The sequence below is a fragment of the Dreissena polymorpha genome, chromosome 8 (genome assembly GCF_020536995.1).
Source record: "Dreissena polymorpha isolate Duluth1 chromosome 8, UMN_Dpol_1.0, whole genome shotgun sequence".
Classification (NCBI taxonomy): Eukaryota; Metazoa; Mollusca; class Bivalvia; order Myida; family Dreissenidae; genus Dreissena; species Dreissena polymorpha.
Window position 1 is genome coordinate 106258088 of NC_068362.1, and position 22794 is coordinate 106280881.

Consider the following 22794-nt stretch of genomic DNA (forward strand, 5'->3'; position numbering starts at 1 on the left):
CCGTCTAGCGGAGTAGCCTGTGTGGCTGTATGGGCTCATCTGGGAAGACACTTTACGCAATATTAATAATAAATTGCTGTTTTCTCAAAAGGAGGCTCAAAGCAATTCCACCTACAGTCTGTCACAGAGTTTAACAAGATGAGCCTCATTCTGGGAAACGGGTTCTTAACGCATTCAAAGTGTCATCCACACATTAGTCTGTGTATTGCACACACAGACTAATCATAGAGGATACTTTCTAATTTTGTATCTTTACATCATGTCATTCTTAAAAAAAAAAAAATGAATTAATACATATCGTGCTGTTTTATTTTTCGGTGATGTGTATAAAATGCTTATAATTGCTTTGATTCTTAGCGTTATTCCTTACATATGATAATTTTTTGATTGTATATTTAACTATTTTAAAATATTGATGACTTAAAAATATGACGTATATATTTTCTGTTCTTACTAATTCAACAAATTATTGCAAAGTTATGTTAGTAAACATACATTTATTTGAAATCAGTTCGATCAAATTCCAGATGGGTCTAACTTTTGTCGTCTGTCCCAGCGAGGTTTAGTTATTGGTTTTCGCCTGTATTGAGCAAGGAATACACCTCTCTAAAAAAGATTTAAAATTATTGTTCTAAATGAACAATTGTGTATCAAAATTAAAAAATAAATACAATAAAGCTTTTCAAACTCTTACTAAAAAAATGTTGAAAAAAAACTCTAAATTCATTATTATTTGTTGGAAATTAATTAATGTTCATTTGGTGGGTTTACTAATCCACTAAATAAACTCAAACACATAACAAAATGACCCGGGGCTAATTCGTGTTATTACAAAATCAGGAATCCACAAATTTACGTGTCCATGAACAAGTATTTTTTTATAACCTGGAGGTGCCAACAAATATAAATCATTATCCAGTATCAGGGGGTAAACATTCCAGTCTCCATCTTGAATTGGTGACTAATATTTTGCTTTGTTTTATCTGTCAGGGCCTTTTTTGAAATAATAGTCTGTCAGAAAGGAGCCATGACTCAGGGCTATTTTTCCTTCTTAGGGAATGGCATTTTTCATGAATTTCTGAATTTCGTGACTCAAATTTTCACAATTTTAAGAAGTTTGCAACTGAAATTTTCACAATGTACTCTTTTTCGCAATTTAAAAAAAATTCAAGACCGAAGGATGACACAAAAATGACTCAAAACAAGCCCTGTGATTTGATTTTTGTTTGTGGATGTTTTGGGTATATTTTTTCTGAAACTTTAATTTCCCCTTAACATAATCAAACAAAGTTAATGTTGCAATTTACTTTCAAAAAAAGATCGTGTCTTGGTATTGGTAAATGTGAAATTTTCTATGTTTGGGCGTCATCAAAGTACGAACGAACTAGTTTTGTCAGGAGGTAGTCATTAAGGGCAAGTAGTCTGTAACATAATTTTACTCCCAGGTGTATATGAACAGCCATTTATTTCCCTTTTTTATGTCCCCCACTATAGTAGTGGGGGACATATTGTTTTTGCCCTGTCTGTTGGTTGGTCTGTTGGTTTGCGCCAACTTTAACATTTGCAATAACTTTTAGAATATTGAAGATAGCAACTTGATATTTGGCATGCATATGTATCTCATGGAGCTGCAAATTTTGAGTTGTGAAAGGTCAAGGTCATCCTTCAAGGTCAAAGGTCAAATATATGGGTCAAAATCGCTCATTTAATGTACACTTTTGCAGTATTTCAATATTGAAGATAGCAACTTGATATTTGGCATGCATGTGTATCTCATGGAGCTGCACATTTTGAGTGGTGAAAGGTCAAGGTCATTCTTCAAGGTCAGATGTCAAATATATGTGACCAAAATCGCTCATTTTATGATTACTTTTGCAATATTGAAGATAGCAACTTGATATTTGGCATGCATGTGTATCTCATGGAGCTGCACATTTTGAGTGGTGAAAGGTCAAGGTTATCCTTTAAGGTCAGAGGTCAAATATATGTGGCCCAAATCACTGATTTTATGAATACTTATGCAATATTGAAGATAGCAATTTGATATTTGGCATGCATGTGTATCTCATGGAGCTGCACATTTTGAATGGTGAAAGGTCAAGGTCATCCTTCAAGGTCAAATATATGGGTCAAAATCGCTCATGTAATGTCACTTCTGCACTATTGAAGCTAGCAATTTTATATTTGAAATGCATGTGCATCTCATGGAGCTGCACATTTTGAGTGGTGAACGGTCAAGGTCAAGGTCATCCTTCAAGTTCAAACGTCATATAGGGGGACATTGTGTTTCACAAACACATCTTGTTTAAAGCACTCATAATAGACACTTCTGTATTTGCAAGTGGAATAATAAAATGAGCACTGACACTTAACATTGCCACAAAAACGCATGTAAAATAATATTTTGATGGGTTTTTACAATTAAGTTCCGTGCAATTAAAAAGACCCATCATTCTCAATTTGAAGATTTTATGCTAGGAATTTGCAAAAAATGCTGGTGTATTACTAACTTACATGTACAAGTTCAAAATACTGACATAGCCAAAATATATCATATTGGTCCCCTTAATGTTACAGCAATTGCTGAGCACAGCGGAAGACTGTTTAATGAAAGGCTCAGCCGTATCAAAGTCCAGCAATGTGCGGGGACGCGGCCTATCCATATCCATATATTACATCATTTTAGCTGTCACTAACAAGGGAGATAACTGTAGATCTGCACCAGCAGTGAGTTCTTCCTCTTAAGTTGCTTTTTAATTATTTTAGCTGACACTAACAAGGAAGATAATAAAAAATCTGCACCAGTAGTGAGATTTTGCCTTTAAGTTGCTGTTTAATCAATGACACTAAGAAGGGAGAGAATTGAAGATCTGTATTAGCAGTGAGATGTAGCCCTTTAAGTTGTTTGTTTAAATATGTCTAACAACTTTATTACATGTTGATTTACTTTGGAACTGTTTTCTAGTGTGAATTTTAACAGATTTTAACAATCAAATATCTGTAAAGGCATGGTAAAATATTAGGTGTGTGTTTTTTGCAACTTTGCAAAGACATTAATATTTAATTGTTTCCTCCCATTTATTGAAAAATATATTAACAGTAAAACATCTGTAAAGGCATTATAAAAGTAAAGAGATTAATATTATAATGAGTACAATTCGAAAAAAATCATGCTATAAAGATAAATAAACTATGCTGTGGGGAAATGGGGCTTAATGCATTTGCTTAAATTGTTGTCACATATTAGCCTGTGCAGTCAGTACAGGCTAATGAGGGACATCAATTTGCTCTTTAATGTGGTTTTGCTGGAAAGAAGTATCTTCTTTATAATAATCCAAAGTGTCCTCCCTGATTTGCTTATGTGGATTTCACATGCTACACATCCTAATATTGATGAGCTGCATATTGGCTTATGAAATTACATCTCTAAAAGTTAAGTAAGGATAATAATTATGAATTTACAGGTTAGTAAAGCTTTAGCCAACACTTGTTATGTCCTAATACACAATAGTTTAATTGTATTAACGTTCATGCTATTTACGTCAAGGAACCAATAAAATGCCAGATTAGACAGTCATGAGATAGACGTTTTGCTCTTGAAAACCTTTACATCCAATCAAGAAGCAGAGTTTTTAAAGAATGTAATATAAACATCTGTTACAAGTTCATATCACCTACTGTGCCTTAACATCCAATCAAGAAGCAGAGTTTTTAAAGAATGTAATATAAACATCTGTTACAAGTTCATATCACCCACTGTGCCTTAACATCCAATCAAGAAGCAGATTTTTTAAAGAATGTAATACAATTATGTGTTACGAATTCATATCATCCACAGTGCCTTAACATCCAATCAAGAAGCAGATTTTTTAAAGAATGTAATATAAACATTTGTAACAAGTTCATATCACCCACTGTGCTATTGTTATTTTTAGGAGAGCACCAGCATTGATATGTAGTTAGCCCAGCAACAGCTCCAGTCCGGCCTGCAGGAGCTCCAGTCCAGGGCAACCCTTCTTCTCTCCTGACCCAAAGCTACTCCCCTAGACCTCTGGCCTAAAGGTTCAGCAGTGTTTGACAATTCCGTTCTGCAGGAAATTCTGAGCACATCGAGATATCATGCGCTGTTCTCAACTACCGCTATGTCCGTGTCGAGTTTCCCACACTCGCATCTGAGTAGTTTTGTTTAGCTGGAGTGCCCGAGTGGGACGAGTGCTTAAGACACCAGGAGTTATAGCAGTAGTTTTGGTAACGCTAACAGTCAGTTCTCGATGTTGGACATCACGAAGAATGACCAGTTAAATAACGTGTTCCATTTTTTTATGGGACGAACAGAAATTCAGCAAAGAATTTGAGAAAATCAAGAAACAATTCAAGCCATAAATTCAACAGTGTTACCTTGCCAAGGGGAATACTTTTGATGTTGATAGTGCGGGCAACAGTAGCTGAGCGGACTTTAACGGTTTGTCCTTTCAGGGGAAAAAGTGTCCTAAGAGAATGCGCTTTTGACGCTAATGCTGACAAAGGCAGTAATGACTAGGTTGTGAACATACAGAACACGATACATCAATGGGGTGTGTTCTTCTGGCGCGAAATCCGCGAAATATTGGAAGCACTCTGCTAAAAGCGAACACGTGCGTTTTGTTACGAGAAGTTGAAACTCCGAGCCCAAAGGGCATCGTATTGATTCGAGGCTAAAGAAGGCCTTGAAATATAACAGCATTTTTGTTGTATGATCCAGTGCGCCATTCGACGCTCAACCGAAGTTAATCAGAACTCAAACTCAATCCTTAACAATATCAGTGAGGCCAGCGTGTCATCTCAGCTTGTTGAGCTTCAGGTGAGACCTTACTGTTTTATGTATTTTGAAAATTGGGGCTGATATTTCAGTCCCATTCGTAATCTCAAAACGTCTATATTTCCCATAATTACTGGCTAAAATTCTCAATTCAATATTTGTTTAAATAGGTTGAAACATTGAGTTCATTTCCTTATTCGGCTCTATAAGTTGAACCTTAATGCAATTAATGTTGATAGCTCTTGTTCTCAATGTTTAAATATTTGTTAATGATAAAACAATCCCAATTTAAATCAAAACAGCAGGATTTTTCCTAAATTTTCCTAATTTTAAAAATTGTTTCATGTACAATAAACTCTGCACAGAGCTAGCCCCTGTTCTAGCACATTTAATAGTCTTTTGTGAGAATAATTGGCTTGATTTGCAAATTTCACTAAGTGTTATTAATATTTTGAAGTTGTTGGTGTTCTAAACATATTTCACATAAAATTGGACATGATTATTATTTAAAATATGGCCGGGATGTTTGCAAAACAATTGCACTTTATTGCTTTCAGAAGTGAAACTTTAAGTCTTAAGTATGTCCTACAAAAACTTGGCTATATATTCGAGAAATCAACAAATATCAATACAGCGAATTAATTTAATCAGAAAATGCTATAATTACTAGTATAATGGCCCTGGTAGCCAGATAGAGTGGCGTAGGTTTCTCTCACCATAGATGTCCATCGTTTTTTGTATTTCTGTCTAACTCATATACAAAACGTGTTTGATCAAGTACACATACACTTACAGTATTTAACTCACATCTATTGTTTCTGATGATATGTCATACAGTTGTATTGTTTTACTGTTGATGTTGTTCAGTCTCACATTCTTAGTTTTATACATATAAAGGTGTACAGTATCATGTTTTAAGTTTTATAATGACATATTTAAAGAGTATCACATTAAAAATTATATAGTATTACATGAATTTTAAAGTTGTTGATTCTCACATTTTGTTGTATAGTTGCACTTTTTAAGGAGTACAGTCTCACACTTTAATTTGCTAAATTTATACCTGTTTTTGTTTTTTGTTTAGATAAGTATTTTACCTTGCTACAAACTGTACTTTACAGTGTATTCTTCGCGGTTTTAAACAACAAAATTTTAATATAAAGTTGGTGAAAGTAACTCATTGATTCAACGCTATTCTGAGTTCAAATTGGTGAAAAATTAATTGCGATATCCTGAATATCAATTATAGACTAGTGTTTTATCCAGGCCGTTTTAGCGTGGCGCGGCGCCACGCCGCTTTTTTGAAGCGCCTCGCTGCCCCTTTCAAAGCAAATCAGCGCCACACTGCCCTTTTCAAAGGCCGCCGCCCTGTTTTCCACCGTGCGCGACCTTATTGATAACATCTTAATTTCCTCTTAACCAAGCTTCTAAGCCAAATTTTATCAGCGAAGATTCGCGCGGTTGTGAATACGTCATGCGTGAATAACCATGTGTCAATATCAATCGATAATTTCAGTGGCTTTGTAACACCAATCGGTCCGGATACAATCGTGCACAGTTAAATAGGAGACTTGATGAAAACCTCGATGTTATTCACGTGGAAATTGTGCATTTCATGCATAATTCAGTTATATCAAAACATTTATTTTTACGCGTAATAAAATTAAAAAAAAACACCAGTTGTATCTGTAAAATATTGATTTGATTTAAATTTAATGCAAAACAGTTTTAAGTTAATAAAAATTAATTTAAAACAGGGCTTGCACTAAGCGGCGTACGGCCGTATATTACGCCCGATAATTGTTTCCATACGCCGATTACAAAACCCCATGACGTCCATGGCAAAATAGCAACCCGTGACATATTAAAGCTGTCGATTAAAATAACGCTCCGCCTCCTATCCAATACAATTGGCGCAGGCTCATATTAAAGCTGTCGATTAAAATAACGCTCCGCCTCCTATCCAATACAATTGGCGCAGGCTCACAGTAGATGTGTGTTGATGAATTGTAGCAGACGACAATCTTAACACGTTTGCTGTTCACGGTTAGGCAGACCGCGCTTAATTGGAGCACGTGCTTGTTTATTGTCACGATGTTTTGATTACAATAACGTGTGAATGTCGGCAAAGAAGTTGATACCCCGTCTTGGACCCTGTTTGGCCAAAAGTTGTTAATTGTTGTAACAGTAGTAGGCCTGCACCATTGGTTCAATTAAGAACATTATGACCCGTCTGTAACTTGTCAAAATATGTTAATTGGCAAACACAGATATGAATTTTATAAAAAATATTGAACTTGTACCACTTATCATTCGTGTTTAGAATGTCGCAACGTACGCTTTCCGATTTTGGCATTCCACTTTCGACAAAAACGTAAATTAGAAATTAATGCAAATTGCATTGTAAGCAAGAAAAGTTTATATCGAAGACCAATTAATGTGTATTGAATTAATTGACAATGAACAAAAGACAGTACGGCGCCGTTCCTAGTTACACTTTTTGCGAAACAAAATGTACACAATACAACACGAGGTCATGAAAACAATGTCATTACGCAGAACTTTCTGACTATTCAACAAAGTGTTAGTGTTTGTGAATCTCCATTTAAGATGCATATAAAGGACTTGTTTGTGCAATGTGTTTAACGTTTTAAATATAAATAATTGTTTAAGAGGGTAACTCATTTAACAGTATTCTAAGACTTCTTTGAAAAGCTATAGTTTGTATAAGATATATATCCTATGGTGTTTAATCTTGTTTTTTGTTACTACATGAAAATATAAAACACATAATAAAATATACATTCTGGATTTTGTTGGTTTAATTATTCAACAATAAATCTCAAAACTATACATACAATGTTTGTGTGTAACAAAGCTTGTTATTAAGTCACTATACAGATATATGTGTGCCCTTTTTATGGATGTCGCGCGCTAAAGTGCCCTTTTTTGAAATTTTGCACCACGCCCTTTTTCCTTCCTGTATAAAACACTATAGACGCAATGTTTGTCATTAAAAAAGGTGTGTAAAGTAAGTTTGTTTTAATATTCATTCGTCACTAAATACAATCTGGGTTTAGTTTGCTTTCCATTGCCTTTTCAGCAAACATGAGCCAACCAGACAAACATTATTGTACAATCCCGACCCCCTTTTGCAAAAATATTACAACTCTCTCAAGAAATTCAGCACGAAATCCTCTTGTGTCAGCCTTACATGCTTCCTATCAAGATATTTTCCCATGTTTGCTTCATCAACACTTCCAACAGCGGATCCTTGGTAATTTAGACTTCCGTTCCAGCGTGGATGGGGCTTAGCAATAAATTGATGCTGGGCAACGGCAAATTGTTCGGGACGAGTCGCTCGAACGGAAACGATCTGACCCAACAGATAGCTTATAGTGATGTGTCCATTAATGTCACTGACCTTGATATGTTGCTTTTAAATGATGCGAACCTTACACCAGAAGAACAGTCTGCGAGCAATTAAGGCCATTTAACAACCGTTGTTGTCTGGAATTCACGGCTTTGGGTTGACGAATTTGGCGTCAGGACTTGCTCTATCTCTGTCTACGGCAGCAGCAGCAGAAATAACAAAAAAACAGGTAGTATTTGAGCGGTGCTCTGGGATACGGGTTTCAATGTATGTGCTTAAAGTGTCATCCCTGATTAGCCTGTGCAGACTGCACATACATTGAGTCATATTGCTTAAAGTGTCATCCCTGATTAGCCTGTGCAGACTGCACATACATTGAATCCCATTAAAGTGTCATCCCTGATTAGCCTGTGCAGACTGCACATACATTGAGTCCTATTAAAGTGTCATCCCAGATTAGCCTGTGCAGACTGCGCATACATTGAGTCCCATTTTACCAGAATGAGGCTCATATAAGTGTATCAGTCTTCTTTCTGCCCGATTAAGGAAAAGTTCCTAGCATCAAATGGGAATTTTGGTGTTTTTAAATTTATCAAACTTGGTAAATAAAAAGCAAATAACGGTTGATATCATATCAGTTTAAATCACAGAAGGTCAGCGCACAGTGTTGTCTATTTTTCAGCCAAAGGTCAGCCCCTGAACCCAAAGTTTATCATTGTATAACAAAAATTAATATAATAAATGTAATTGTTTCATTCGTTTTAATTTGAGTAAAACAATTATTTAATGCCTTTAGTACATTAAACAATAATTTTCTTTATTTATTTTTAATATTTATTTAAGTGCCTGCATTTTGTTTTAAGAGCCAGTTCTTACAGAACTCTATTCAATCATAGATTGGTAACCAGCTGTACAACAGGCTCTCTTGCCAGCTGGGCCCAGACACCCAGGGACACTTCCTTCGCATGGGTGGTGGTGGGTGGCTCTCGGCGAAGGACTTTTTGGCAGTTCAACGTGTCCTACTCGCAGAGTGCAGCCAATCTAAACATGGGGCTCCACATTTTCCTGGTCAAGATTACCTTATCCAAATAGTAGATTGGTAGTGTAATTTACTTTGTATTATGTGCAGTTGTTTTACTCCAAATTTCAATTCAAATAGTTTGTGTGTGTTATATATTGATAATACTCTCTCATGGGTGCTAACTTTAAAAATCATCAGGTAATCGTAAATATTTGTATTGTTTTGTATTGCCTTGAAAGTGTGTAAGGGGGGGGGGCTTTAAGATTTATCCTTGTCAGTAAATTCTATCTGTCCTTGCTTCCATCATTCCCTATGTCCAACCCACCTTTTTGTTGTTGAACTGCACTTAATAAATATTGGTTTCAGAGGGATGAAACATGTCAGAATCAAGTGTATAGTATATAGATGGCTATGTTTGTATCAAGTCTTTGGTGTATATCCCATTTGTATCAAAAGCCTACAAACATGATGTATTTCTTATAAATGTTTTACTTAAACAACATTGATTGACTTCCAATATAACTGATACAATATCAGAATGTTTTGAATAATTTGGTTTACATGGGACACATTTATGGGATGCACTAAGATTTTTTAATCTGTTCGCAGAAGCCTTATCCTCAAAAGTTCAGGTCCAAAGAAAGATGGTGACCAACTGCAACTCAGCCACTTCATCTCAATAGGTAAGTTCTTGTGCCATTGCAAAAGGGGCCACTATGGCAAAGCATTCAGGAGACCCAGTCTCAATAGCCTAAGACGTTAGATGCAATAAAGCTTTAATAAGCAGGTTAAACCTAATTCAAACTTTGGTTTCTGCTCATCATTTAATTGACCAGTTTATCTTATTTCAATTTAGGAGTTCAGCGATAAACTCTTGTATCGAATATAGAAAGAAGAAGTTTCAATTTTAACCCTCAATATTGCATTTTAAATTGATCATACAGAGCTATATTAACACTCAAAACAACACCACCAACAAACAATTTATCAGCAGGTACCAACATATTTGACTCTTTAACTCTTTACAAAATCAGGTCCCATACTAATTGTAATTATGATTCTTTTTTCTGCGTAGCTGTTTAATGTCACTTTTGAACTAAGATGTCCTTTAGGTAATACATTAATAAAAATGCCCGCGGCTACCCATGAATGAATACACTTAATTTAGTCCATTGGCTGATTTGAGAATACCACCAGAACATTGGAAACACGGCCGTGTCTTTCTAACACAGTTTTACTGCATGTTCAGCATGAAACAATTTTATCTCTTATGAAAAGGCATGATAGATAAAACAGTTTTACACTCAACTCTTCACATCAATACAATTTGTGCGTAGATTCTACACCATCGTCAGTTCGCGGTTAGTGCGTGTGAATGTCAGAGTTTATATACAGGTCATTGCTGCGTTATATATAATAAAGACGCTATAGCGTGAACTAGCTGAACTGGAATTTTCTTAAGACCAGAAAGATGTTAAATGAAGATATCCAGCGATATAATTATGGTATGTCAATAATAGATTCTTTATGTGTTTTCGACAATACCATAATAAATATTATTTTTAATTAATTTAACAAGAATTATTCCACCATATTGACTAATGTATTAAGAATGAGCGCGATGATTCTCGATACTGTTTATACTCGAATCAAATAGCAATGCCCGACAAACCACTAAAACAGGTTTGTTTAAAGAACGCGCGTATAAATATTTAAAATATGTACGGATACTTCGCATGAGGCCGGTTGACTCAAATGTTTTAATTTCACTTCCATTATTCTTTTGGTTTTCTGTTTTGTATCTATAGGTTTATGACCAGCAAGATGTAATAATGTAAAATAAGCCGCAAAAACTCCACGTAACATCCCGTTCTGCGTGTGATGCAGCTAAGAACTGCACCGAAAAAGACATTCGCTATCCTTGATCTCATTCATTGAACTCTTTACCTTTCATAAACTCCAACCACAATCAACGCCTTATATCATTTTAAAAGATATTTCTTGTTTACCATTGATGCATAAGAGAGTTCAGTGATGTCTATAGCTTTGAATAAGATGAATTTTTCTGTTGTCGATATCTGTATATCAACTTTAATGACCAATTGTGACCTATCCACTATGTGATTATAGTTTTAATGGTAAACAAAGCACATGCCAGTAATAGTGTAAGTAGCTTTTCATTGATTGCATCAGGAATCGCCCATATGACTATTACACCCAGAACAATCCTAAATGTTACGTGTTGCAAATCAACACATTTAATGATCATTTTAGTTGATTTGAGCACGAAGTTCTCAAAGTGAGAAATTGTGATCACCTTATGTTAGGGATCATGCTGTGTGCTGCTTCAACTTATAGCTTGTTACCAATCTAGAAGCATGAGTTGTTATTGAATCTTGATGAAACTTGATCTGAAATCTGGACATTATCTAAGCCAATTTGCATCGTGTTAACATGCATCCTAAAACTAGGTCATCTATTCAAATAACAGAAAATCATGGTCGACACTCTAGAGTCTAGACGTCACGATTAAGATTCAATCTTGATGAAACTTAGCCAGCGTTTGAATCAGGGCCACTTGTGTAAAAATAAACTTGGTGTCAAGGCTCAATAATGCTGAAATATGGTCAGAATGCTTTCTTGGCATTTGAATTAAACACCGCTAAATTCCCCCTTAACTTGATTTTGCTAAGAAGATTTATCTTTAAACGAAAAATGCAATAAAAGCTTGGTTTTCCCAGCAAGGCTCATGTATTATAGAATTATTGTGGCAGCTGCATGTGGGCTGTTGGGCAGTGGCCTCACCTATAACCTCTGCTCTCTGTTTTAAGACAATTTAAATTGGATCTTCATGAAAGTTATCCATCATGTTTGTGGGCTTAATAAAAATGTTCTCGTCTAATGAAGACACATTGACCGTTCTGCAATGATTAATAAAAACCAGTCTTCTGGAGTAGTGTAGTTTTTTTCTTCATTTTTAGGTATACGAACTGTCTGTAAAATTGCGACTTGTCTTAGCATAAATGCGATTAGAATTTATTTAATTTTCCTATTTTTTTACAGCTCATACATTGCATAACTGTGTAATGCTTTGAATAGTGTATCGCACGTGTCTATTTAAATGTCAAATATTGACTTGCCTTCAAGGTAGGACATTGCAGTGAATAGAAGCATGACTTTCTGCTGATGCAACTAGATATTCACTTTGTTGATATTTGATTTCATAGGACAACATGCCAGTGAACAAGGCACCCTTCCTAAACCCTCGCCGACTGCGCTAAACGGGAACCTTAATATACATGAGATTCCAGGCGGAATGTAAAATCTGTACCACTCTGATCTCCAGTAGCAGCCCCAGCCGTGGGAGGCCGATTCATGATGCACCTATGGCCTTAATTATCTCTGAACATCCCAACCTCACATGACCTGTAGGGCGGGATGTATATAAATGATCATTAAATCCCACAACAAACCAAGGAGAGGTTATATTGGAGTCAATTTTATGTAAGTTGGTCAGTTAGAGGGGCGTTTCGTCTGAATTTTATGTAAATATATTTTTACCTCACCAAATCTACATTTCTAAAGGGATTAAGTTAAAACTTAGTAAGTATTGGTCAAGTCACTGTCTTGCATAAAAATATTTTACTGTTTCTGTATCTCACCATACATGGGAATTCAGAGGTTGTTATACTTATATTTGATTCAGGGGAGGGGGGGTAACTAAACGTGTGCCCACAGTTGCAAAGACCCGTGTGAGTATTTTTGTTTAAAAACAACGAAAGCATTATATCCCTTGCATCTATTGTGATATAAGATTTTAAATCAATGTACTATTGTAATATTAATAATCTTACATTATACCAAATGTTCCAATATATATATATATAATTGTTTTCCAGTGGTTCATGTTCAGTGTCAAGCAGTATCCTAGCAATCAAGCCAAGTCAGCGCAGCAGCAACAACAGATGCAGCAGCAGTTGTACGCAATACATCAACAACACTGGTGCATATGCATAAAACTATAAAGAAATATGAATGCAAACATGTCTGTATAAATTTAGTTTATTCTCAACCATTTAATATTACTTGTTATATTTTATCAAAATATTTGTAATCATATTGATACATATAACTTTGCTTTGATTAAGTGTTCGTTTTATTTCACTCTGCCTCTTCTTGCCATGTTGAGAATGGCCCGCACATTGCCCCTGTACTGACCTGGGGGTTATTTGTATGGTCTATGGGCTTGGATGGTCATGGAAGTAAGAAAGTGTATGATTTTAAAGGGATTTGTTCACAGATTGTGTATTTATTGTAAGTTATTCCATGAACTGTACTATTTCCATTGTAATTCTATCTATTAAAATAGATGGCAAATTCTTTAACCCATTTATTTTATATTGATCCATCGTTATCTGCAAATAAAGATCCATCTTTATCAGTTAAGAAAAGGACACTAACATAGGGCATCAGCAAGAACTAATTAAGATCCGCAACATTTAGGTTGGTGACTGTGTCTTTTTTAAAAATCATTACTATTTCTCTAGATTTATATTAATTCATTTCATTACGTACATGTACGTGCAGACGTGAAAAGACTGGAATAATTTAAAAATTAATAATTAATTTAAGTCTTTTAAGCGGATACTTTGGGCGCTTTTCACCCCAAGGTACGTGATTAATAAATTTTATGAAAAAGAAAAAAAATCTAGCTATGATCTCTTTTAAACCACAGGCCTTGGTTGTCAGTGATGTTCTGGCTTGGTCTTTTTTAACTGTCTACAGACCCCCCCCCCCCCCCGGTTGGATTGGACAAAATCCAAGGGAAGTAATAAAGCTTTAAAGGGAGATGATGTCTATACCTGCCAAATGATAAATTGAAATTTTATTTCAAAGTGGCTCAGTAGGGGGCATTGTGTTTCGTGTTTCTGACAAACACATCTCTTGTTGTCAAGCTTTCACAGCCAAGAGTTGGCACCCGCTATGCAGTGCTCTTGTTTCATTTGGCACATGATTGACTTTATTTCCAGGAAAACCGGATAACAAAGCGTTGATTTTGTTCTGGATGCATTAGCAGTCACAGTACATGAACCGACAGTAGTCATCTTCTCGAGATTCTGGCCTCTGAACCATCAGTCTATGAACATAATGCAGAGCAATCTAGGGGTGAGTTTTCAAGTCATGTGTTTATTTTTGGTATGCCCACTAATTCAGAGATGTGTGGGTGCATGTAGATTCACCCTTGTCCGTCGATACATCAATCCAGCTGTCAAATTTTGTGTCTAGTGTAACCTTGAAAAGTATTGCTTCTTGTGTGATGAAACCAAATATATTTACCATAATGCAAACTTTCCTTCTTGTGTATTTTGTTTCATAATTTCTTTGATATAAATTGAGTTTTGAGACACAAGTAGAAAACCTTTCTCTTATTTCATACAAGTCATTTGAGTTTTCTCAAAAAAACTCTCGCCAAATGCATATTTTTGGGGCCATCATCTAGTAGGCCCATCCTTATTGTTATTTATGATTAGGTAATATTTGTCCGATAGCAAAAAGTATCTTTTTTCCTTTGGTTTCAACAATTGAAGGAAAAACTGTATTACATCTTTCTTTTTTCAGACGCCAATTGACGAAATCAAACTGACCAATCAGCAACAAAGCCTGTTGCAGCAGTTGTTACCATATTGACCCCAGTCAAATCATGGAAGCTTAGACATAAATACTGTTTAAGATGTGCCAGTCTCTACAGACCTCGTGGTCTGTTAAGCACTTACTCTGACAGGTGTCATCTTTGGATTTTGTGACGGGTGGAAAATGAATAACCTTGTTCAGATTGAAATGGCAGAATGAAAAAGCACAATTCACGCGAAAAGCCATATATTAATTTGACCAGCCATGGTTTGTTGGAAGAAAAACAATCTGTCATGTATTATGGAAACTTTGATGCTGTCAGTCATTAACAATTGATGAGATATGTTAAATGTTTTTAAGTATAATGAGATTAAGGTAACTTGATAAAGGCGTGTATGTTAAGTAATACTTTAAGCCCACATATTGCACGTCTATATAATTACTTTGTTTGTATTACGACACTTGCATCTGATAACGTTATATGCATGGAAAATAAATTTTACTTCAGACATTCTTTTATACATTGAGCTTGTGATAATTCAAAGCTGTTTAAATGATGCTGGTAACTTGGACGCAATCACAAAATATGTATTGGATTCGGTTCATGTAACTTGTAATGCTTATAACTTGGACGCAATCACAAAATATGTATTGGATTCTGTTCATGTAATAAGCATGTTTCAGTTTTCTGTTTTTACATGCAATATAGAAATGCTAGCTAAAATAACTGTGCAGAAAGGTTGAGAGTTTGAGGCTTCCTATTTGATCTGTCTGTCTTTTTCTATACAATAATCTTATTAAGTTTGCTCATTTGGGTCCGTATTTTATCAAGAATCTTGTTAAGTATGGCAGTATTTGAAATGAATATAAATTGAATGTAGACAACATTATTTAATCTTTCAATTGTCAGTTCTGTATTTACTTCTTTAACTTTATTGATTTGAATGGAGATTGTTTGTTAAATTATAAGATAATTACTTGTTCTTTATTTGGAATGCTTTAATTGTTTTGAAACTGAGTATTTAAAAATAAATTTATTAAATAATTATGATAAGGTTCATGAATAAAAGCCAAAGTCGTGATTGTTATTGTCTATTTTTTGTTGTTATATACATTATTTACATGCTCATGAATGTTGACAATTGTGTTCGGACATAATATATGTTTTATGTCTTACATTTGTGTATATACACATTTTGAAGACCGGATTTTCATGCTCTCAACTCATTTACCGGTAGTAACTTTACCAAAAATAAATGTTTATCACTGTATAATGGTAAATTTTGCAACTGATATATAGAGCAACTTTAAAATAATTGTATGTTCGATGTAAATAACTCATATATTGTTTCCATTTTGATGAGATAAACTCTATGTTTTCACTCCTTTGTACACATCCTTTGTAAACGGTACATCTTGTAGATTTTTGGTAACGCAAACAATTTAGCCCCTGTTAAACATTTATACAGGATAACAGATTCTGAAATTTAGCAATAGGAACAGGTTGTTAGATGCAATGCTTTTTAGTTTTCAAAGTTTACCAAGTATTTAAAACATTTGCTTAATTATGTTTTACATTCTAAAGAATAATTGATATCTCAAAACATAAATCACTAAATTACAAATCAAGGGAGAGTTATGTAATATGCTTGCAATTGCTAAGAAGTGCAGTTGTTGTTTTTTTCTTTTCCGGTTAAAGCAATGTCATTTGCTTAAAAAAGTTGTCTCCCTTGTAAGAAAATTAATGTGTTCACATCTCAACATAACAAGTAAATTCATACAGTACATGTATTTAAAATTATTCACATGATATTCACCAATAAGTCTAATGGAATTTGTAGAATAAAATATAACATGTTATTATGACGATTATAAGTGAATGTTTGGCACAAAATGCCTCTTAATCTCTATATTTACAACTTCAGCAAATGTCTAAGACCAGATTTTCCTAAATGGTGTGGTTGTTGACATTAATATTAAATTTAGTTCATGAACCATAAATGTTTTGTTGTTGAACATATAAAAAAAGCTTTATGTATATTAATTTTATGTCATATTTCAAACATATCATATTGATACGATTGACAGAAAATAAACATTTTGCTTTAATGTGTATACATGAAGTGTATACATGAGTAACGATTGGTACCATTCAAGCATGTTAATAATGAACTATAGTTGTAGTTCTAGATGCATTTTTAGCTCATCTATTTTTTTGGAAAAAAAAAATGAGCTATTGTCATCACCTTGGCGTCGGCGTCCGGTTATGTTTTGTGTTTAGGTCCACTTATCTCAGAAAGTATCAAAGCTATTGCATTCACACTTGGTGCACTTACTTACTATCATGAGGGGACAGAACAGGCAAAGTGAGATAACTCTGGCGTGCATTTTTACAGAATTATGTGCCCTTTTTATACTTAGAAAATTTAAAATTTGGTTAAGTTTTGTGTTTAGGTCCATTTTATTTGTTAAGTATCAAAGCTATTGCTTTCATACTTGCAACACTTACTAACTATTATAAGGGGACTGTGCAGGCAAAGTTATGTAACTCTGACTGGCATTTTGACAGAATTATGTGCCCTTTTTATACTTAGAAAATTGAAAATTTGGTTAAGTTTTGTGTTTAGGTCTACTTTATTCCTAAAGTATCAAAGCTATTGCTTTCATACTTGCAACACTTACTAACTATGTTAAGGGGACTGTGCAGGCAAAGTTGCATCACTCTAGTTGTCATTTTGACGGAATTATGGCCCTTTTTTGACTTAGTAACTTTGAATATATGGTTATATTTTGTGTTTCGATCCACTTTACTTCCAAAGTATCAAGCTTTGGATTGCTTTCAAACTTCAAATACTTTCATGCTATCATGCGGGTACTGTACCTGGCAAGTTGAATTTTACCTTGACCTTTGATTGACTATCAAGGTCAAATTATAAAATTTTGCTAAAATTACCATTACTTCTTTAGTTATGATTAAATTTGATTTTTTCTTTGACATAAGAACTCTTTCCTGACATACCAAAATAGACTCTACCCAAACCATTCCCAAAGCCCCCCCCCCCCTCCAAAATCCAGAATCCCCCATCCAATTTTTTTTGTTTTTCATTCTTTTTTAAAGATCATCTCATAAATAAAACCATCACACTATACCCTCCACCGCCCCCCCCCAATTTTTTTTTATTTGTTAAAAACAGCAAAAAAAAATTATTTTATTTTTGAAATACCGTCCAACCATCCCACTCAAGAATACCCCTCCCCCCCCCCCAAAAAAAAAAACAACAACAAATTGTTTGTTTTCTTATTTTTTGAAGATAATGTAATAAATGACCACACCCCCACAATATACACCCCTCTCCACTCCACCCCTCCCTCCTTTGTGATTGAAGTATTGAGAGTCCCTTCACCTTTAAAAAAAAAAATAGATGAGCGGTCTGCACCCGCAGGGCGGTGCTCTTGTTTTGATCATGTCTTAATTTGTTCGTCTACTCCAAATAAACATGTTGCATTTGTAAATAAAGCGTGTATAACCTCTATGTACTGTCCCAAGGTCTGTTTTCAAATACTTGAGTACCTCATATTGAGCAGAGACTTACCAATTTATGGCATTATTTGTTATGCACATGTCTGACTTATATAAATATCTTCAAGTTCTGAGATTACTGTACAGGGTATTTTAAAGGTAAAAGTTTAAATATTTCTATAGACTGTAACCTGGTGTCTGTTAAGTTAATTTTAATACATTTATAATGTCTAGCGTATTGAATGTGTAAGTGTCTTTATTCTCGCCTGCATGCATTGTTGCTGTATGCTTTGACAAAGCTTACTACACAACCTATGTGTTTATCATTTATAACCAGTGGTTTGTCCGCAGAGGTTACATAATACTATACTCACTTAATAAATCAACTTCATTTATTGATTTGATTTTGTATATATTCACTTCTCATGACTGAATCTGCAGTAGGCCTTTGAATATGTGGTAAGAAAAACATTTTTTATTAAAGGTTAGAAACTTTATTATCAGATTTTGACAGATGGTGGTTAACATTTAACTGGAGAGTAGCCGGGAAAAAAATGGCTGTAAAACAGTGAAGTTTGATCCACTTTTAGTTATGTCTTATATATCACATTATCTATAATTTTTGTTAATTTGGATCATAATGATCTTTAAAAAATGGAATGATTATGAGGGTTTCCAAAATGATGCATTTATTTTATGTTAAAGTTATTGCTTTCAATTTTAATTTGTTATGGAAATATTTAAGTTTATGTGACTTACAGAGATATACATGTTTATGTAAGTGATGTGCTGTTTGATGATTTAAGAATTGTCTTGCACTCTGATTAAAGTAGATCGCCATTGATTCAAGTTCGAATACTGATGTACAGTTAAAGTGTGTTGTACTTTCAAATAAAAATACTATGTAAATATAGTTCAGTTATCCCTTGTTTACAAGATCACATTTTTATTGCTCATCATTGGTGTTGGTGTTTGCATTCGGACACAATAATGCTTTCCTTATATGTTTATTATGTAGACCCGCTTTTACAAGACCACATTCTGACAAGCTTAAATGTATGTATATAATGTAGTTCCTCATTTACCAGACCACATTTTGATGTTCTTAAACGTGTTCAAAGCTTGACGAAATTTTTGTTGACATTTAGCCATTTACATTTATAATAACTGAACAACAAATGAATTGTCAGTGTAAATAAATAATTTATTGTTGTTCGATCAGTTAAAGTATTTCACTGTTTTCATTCACACTTTAAATTAATAACATAACAAGTTGTAAGGTACACACAATCTATTTCAACAAGGGAGACAATTTTGAATTTGTTTTTTAAGAATATAACATATCTTTATCGAGATAGAGAGAATGACAGTTTTGACAATTTTAACAATATTACATCACTCTCCGTTGACTTGTAATTGACTTATTTTCATTAACCAGTTTTAATTGTTCTTTCGATCATATACAATTTATCTTAAGATATTTTTACAAAACAAGTAAACACATTTTCAAGTAGTGTCTTAATTTGAATTGTATGAAATGAAAAGCAAGGCATATAACAAGGTATTTTAATTTAAAGTAAGGTTTTCTCTTTCCCACAAGCACACACCAGTCATTTGATATACATCTGTACTATATGTAAGTTTAATATGATAAATTACACAAGCTTTGCATCTAAAAGATGGATAAAATGAAAATTATGTGAACATATGAATGAAAACAGTGAAATACTTTAACAAATTCAATTATAAAAAACAATAAGTTTACTTTTGTACACAAGTTGAATAAACTATTATACATTTTTTGTAGATGTCAACAAGTAAAGTACTTCAGTTAAGTGCTTAAATAAAAAATAAACGACACGTTGTTAACTAAAAAGTTATCAATTGTTTCGTCGGAAAAATACTGCAGAATATTTATGTCAGGTATACCATCAAAGAAAAACAAAATATTAACATTCTTTTTCTTAAAATAAAAAGAAACACGTTTAGTTTAAGAACAGATAATAATATTTTAAACTAGAAAGGTCTTTTAAATAGGTAAGGTTTCTCATGATGAAGTATATAATTAATTTGAAATACTGGAAATATAATTAACGTCGTGATGCATATATAGTACAATAAAGCAAAGTATTTTTTAACAAAACTCATATCATAAGATTTGTATATACTCACTTCATGTTGACGAAATGCTTATTCTTTTAGAAAAAATACCGTGTACAGTCAAATTAGTTTTTGTTGATTTTCTTTACAATTTATTCAATGTATATACGTACTTATGTATAATACTATATATTTCGTATAACATTCAAAGTGCCATGTTTTAACACTTAATACCTGTCCTTTTATGTCGGTCATTCAGCCCATTTGAGCCGCATTCTGATAAAATGTGACTTAATGCATGTTGTCTAAGTGTTGTCCCAGAGTGCCAGTCCGCACATGCTAATTTGGGACGACAGTTATCGCTTTAATAAATTTTTCGTTTTCAAGAAGTATCTTTTTTAGCAAAATCAAGTTTCGGAAAGTGTTGTCGGTGATTACCGGCAGAATGTTAGGATTGCACGGGCTTATCTGGGACAACACTTTACGCAGATGCATTACATCCCTTTTTCCGAAAGCGCGGCTCATTTAAAAGTTGATAAAAATCAGAATGACGACAGTTGAATAAATTTTTCGTTTTCAAGAAGTATCTTTTTTAGCGAAATCAAGTTTCGGAAAGTGTTGTCGGTGATTACCGGCAGAATGTTAGGATTGCACGGGCTTATCTGGGACAACACTTTACGCACATGCATTACAGATTTTTTCCGAAAGCGCGGCTCATTTAAAAGTTGATAAAAATCAGAATGACAACAGTTCCTTAAGATATATCCTCATTAGAGATTGAATGTGGAACCAAATCATGTTAAAGCGATAAACAAAACCACAACCCTTTTTTCTGAGTTGTAGTTACTTTGTCCAAATCTCCATGTTCAATTCTCAGCGCAAAGACCAATAACACTCCCGCTGTTTTTAGTTTATGTATTGTGTCCTTGAGAAAGCTTTGTAATGACGAACGCTAGGCGGACACCATTTCCACCGAGTCACTGCGAAATATAAGAACATGTTTAAGGACAGTTTGACAGTACGACAAGCAGACCGACGGACAAATATGCAGACATTAAAGACAGACCGGCTAGATCCATTTAAATCTAGACATTCGCATAGTTACTTTTGTTCTTATGTACTGATATTTCAGTATTATATCAACAGTATTTTAAAACACATGTACACCAAACAAAATCCATGCGAAAAAAACACATACTTTCCAATTGATGGAAATGACGCTAAGTCACTGAATATTATTTCCTTTATAAGTAAAACATTTAGTTATGTTCGTGTTTATAAGCGCTTGGTGCGAAACGAATATATCCAATTATACGCAGCGTACGAACTCCGTGTACGTACTCGATCTACCCCATAAGCGTCATCAGCTATCGCATGAATAGAAACAAGAAATATCAATAAACATCAGATAAAAATGCTTATTGAGAGATATTTACTAGAAACTTCACAATTGGTAATTTTCGAGTCCTTTTCAGCTCACCTGAGCACAATGTGCTTATGGTTAGCTTTTGCGATCGTCTTTTGTCCGGCGTGCGTTGTGCGGCGTCAACATTTGCCTTGTTAACACTCTAAATTTTTCCGGTTGGTTTAAACACATGACCTCTATGGTCCGGGGCATTTTTCCTTATATGGCAATAATACTTGTTAGCACTCTTAAAGTTACATTTATAGTTCCCTTTTCATAGGACTTGGTCACAACATTTGTTCTAATGCTATCTTGGGCTGCAAACAACAGGTCAGTTCCTTTGTATCTTTGTGAGGTGAGCGACTTTGTGCCTTTTACGTTGTTTGATCAGTACGTGTGTTAATGTTTTGAGAACGGTATCATTTCCATTAGAAACGATTTTTGTAAAGTTTGTTTGAACTCTGAATAGGCAGGTGTTTTAACCCATTTATGCCTAGTGGACTCTCCCATCCTTCTAAATTGGATCAATTTATTTCCAAAATTATGGATGTCTAGTATATTTATTTCTATATTTAGAATATTGCTTACAGAAATTCCTTAAAGCAAACAGCGCAGACCCTGATGAGACGCCGCATCATGGTCTACGCTGTTTGCCAACGCGTTTTTTCTAGACGCTAGGCATAAATGGGTTAATATATGAGTATCGTTCCGGGCTTAAAGGGACCTTTTCACGTTTTGGTAAATTGACAAAATAAAAAAATGGTTCAGATTCGCAAATTTTCATTGTAATTATCATATGTGTGAGGGAACAGTAATACTGAAAATTATCCATCCTCTAAAATGTCTATTATTGACGATTTAAAAACCTGAAAATTATCAAGCGTTGCAACGCGAAACGATTAAATAATTTGAAGAGTTCTGTTGTTGTCGTTATGTTTTTGGACAC

General features: G+C 34.2%; 1 long non-coding RNA gene across 1 annotated transcript; it reads left to right on the forward strand.

Annotated features, from left to right (window-relative positions):
• The first annotated feature begins 1311 nt into the window (after positions 1 to 1311).
• Positions 1312 to 17062, forward strand: LOC127843033 (uncharacterized). Its single transcript, XR_008032050.1, has 10 exons — positions 1312 to 1804; positions 2097 to 2727; positions 3936 to 4840; positions 7902 to 8400; positions 9068 to 9270; positions 9802 to 9875; positions 12420 to 12696; positions 13092 to 13195; positions 14223 to 14358; positions 14812 to 17062. It is a non-coding gene; the product is annotated as an uncharacterized LOC127843033 (long non-coding RNA).
• The last annotated feature ends 5732 nt before the right edge of the window (positions 17063 to 22794 follow it).